The sequence below is a fragment of the Anastrepha ludens genome, chromosome X, assembly GCF_028408465.1.
Source record: "Anastrepha ludens isolate Willacy chromosome X, idAnaLude1.1, whole genome shotgun sequence".
Taxonomy (NCBI): Eukaryota; Metazoa; Arthropoda; class Insecta; order Diptera; family Tephritidae; genus Anastrepha; species Anastrepha ludens.
The window spans coordinates 1713906-1716517 of NC_071503.1; the positions used below are offsets into that span (position 1 = coordinate 1713906).

At 35.2% G+C, this 2612-nt stretch overlaps 1 long non-coding RNA gene across 1 annotated transcript; it reads right to left on the minus strand.

The window, feature by feature from the left end:
- Nucleotides 1–335: 335 nt before the first annotated feature.
- LOC128869337 (uncharacterized) lies at nucleotides 336–1436 on the minus strand. Its single transcript, XR_008455266.1, has 4 exons — nucleotides 1370–1436; nucleotides 1251–1305; nucleotides 1055–1192; nucleotides 336–981 (listed from the first exon to the last, which is right to left on the minus strand). It is a non-coding gene; the product is annotated as an uncharacterized LOC128869337 (long non-coding RNA).
- Between the last annotated feature and the right edge of the window lie 1176 nt (nucleotides 1437–2612).

Consider the following 2612-nt stretch of genomic DNA (forward strand, 5'->3'; position numbering starts at 1 on the left):
TTTTATTAATTGTTCTTGCTATTTTTTAATAGATCTTAGCCGAAAGCAGCTCTGCAAGTGCCCAGGCGAATAAAATGATGACGGATGCAATAGCCGTATTGGGGAATGGTTTAAGCGCTACAGCGGAACAACAACAATCTAACGAATGCAATCTATCGTATGTATGTAGATTAGAAACCAATTCCGCAGTTCCTTATTACCTTTTTATGTGCATATATACCAAATGTTTATTTTAGGACCAGAAGTAACTTTTTATTTGAATTACATAAGTAAACAAGCTATGCTAATGTTAAGTAACATTAATTAAATGAATTAGAATGTATTGTTTTCGTTTTTACAAATAGACTGACCTTTGAACTTGTACAGCATGTGTGCATACGCTTATGCATACCTATATACATAAATATAATTATGTACCTGTAACCTAAAACTGTATGTAAACTGAAGTTAAAGACTGAATTGTTGTTATTGAATCTGCATGTAATTTTGTTCAGTAAAAGGTTTTAACAATAAATATGAAAATGTTTTAACTTTTTATACCCGAGTGTTCACATAGATATGTGTGCGGAATGATTATAAGTGAAAATAGTATATAAGTAAAAAAATTAGCAATCAGTCGGTCTTGGATGCGCTTTGCTGATGCACCATCCATCTTGGTTTACAAAAATGTTGTTTGTTCTGGGCTCTGTGAATTCATTTTCGGTCTGGTATATTCCTTCTCTTAAACGAATATTATGTAAAACTGAGCACGCTTATTATATTATGTAAAACTGAGCACTACCTGTCCAGTAAATCCTGGATCATACAAGAGTGTCCTTTGTTGAGACAAGCACCGCCACGTTGCCTTAAGAACGCCAAAAAGTCTCTCAACTGGGTTACGAGCTTTGCACGATGCCTCATTATACAAGAATCTCGGACTACCTTCCGGTTGGTTTGTTAGAGGAGTCATCAGCCAAGGCTCCAAAAGGTACCCGGAATCACCTGCAGAGAATTTTTGATTTTTAATTTCCTTATTTTTATTTAAATATATTTATTAATAGCTTAAAAAGCCTACCAATCAAAAACATGTTATGGTTTCCAATTTCAAAACTCCGTTGTATAACCCTTCGCACCGCAGAGGAACTCCAAATATATGAATCGTGCCGTGCTCCCGGAAATTTGGCATTTACGTTTAAAATTTTAAGAGTAGTATCTGTAAAACATTAAAAGGGAATCTTGATTCTTGAATACTTTACAAATTATGTTGTTACCATTTGTACATTAAGCGAATGGTAGTCGTGGTGGTTGACATACGCTTCTTCAGTGCTGCTAGTTAGTTGTATAAAGGCTGAATTTAGAACTGAATTAGCTTGAATGTTACCGAATTTACCTGTTTTTCAGTCGAAATCGCTGTTATTCTGGAACCTCTAAGATGGCTGTCAAGCTGCGAAACTACGTCCTCAGTCAAGTCTGGAGTTAAACGGAGCAAACTTCGATCAACTATTTGAGGGCTCACTTCCTCTTCTCCACGCGATAAATCATAAGCCAAATACTCAAAGGACATACTCGCGCTTTTTAAATAAGTTTTTGATCATATAATTTCTCAGTTTTGATTAAAATCACTAATTCTTCTTTATCGTTTGATTTAACAACACCAAAATTATTGTCGTTTAGTTCGCGATAATCGACAGGTTAACCTAACATCTGATTTTGTCTTGTCGATTTTCATAATGAAATGGGTTACTGAATAGCAAAATCGTAAAAATTGTGGTTAAGGAAAGATAACAAAACGAATATCGATAAAATGTGCTAGTGAATCGCACCAACGGTGTCTGAACTAATAAGTCGTCAGGATCTTCAAAGGTTAAGACGTGATCACTAATAACTCGCTTTAAATGATGCTTCACACTTGCATTCTAAAGTCTTCCAAAATTCGGCGAAGAGGGTCGAATGAATCTGTTGTGAAGAGAAAGGGCCTTTGGTGCGATAAAGGGACGGTAAACAATTTCGGCGGCCTTTAATTTTTGTTTGCACCAACAAAATTTCATCGCCCGATAACTCGCCTCAATTCATCAATGCATCTACGGAAAGATCGCAGAAAGGTTCTAGATGAACGGTTTTAGATACATGACATATGCTTTAAACGCTTACGCTGGAAAGACGGTCAATGCACTTTGACTTGCTATCTGCTCTAGACTGGCAATGACGTGCAATGTACGCCTGCACAATTAACTATAAAAAATCATTTTACTTATTTCGAAAAGAAATTTTAATTTTGAAAATTTCGGCTGGACATTGCAGAAGAAATTCTACAAAATATTAATATTCCTGAATACCAAACACGCCTGGGAATGAAGCTATCCTATATTAATGTAAGAAATGCCTTGTTGCACTGCACATTCCTGATTGTTTGGAAATATATCACACTGTAGAAAACTATTAATAAAATTCTTTAAAATATTATTCATTTTATTTATATTCATTTAAATTTTGTGACTATGTATTTGTTAGACCCACTCTGCTAAAAGCTTTAATATAAATTACTGCAAGCAAGAGCTCATTATAAATGGGTTGTAAGCGATGGGCTGATGCTCAGCCAGCATTCCGGGAATGGAATGACTTTATGGTAGCGT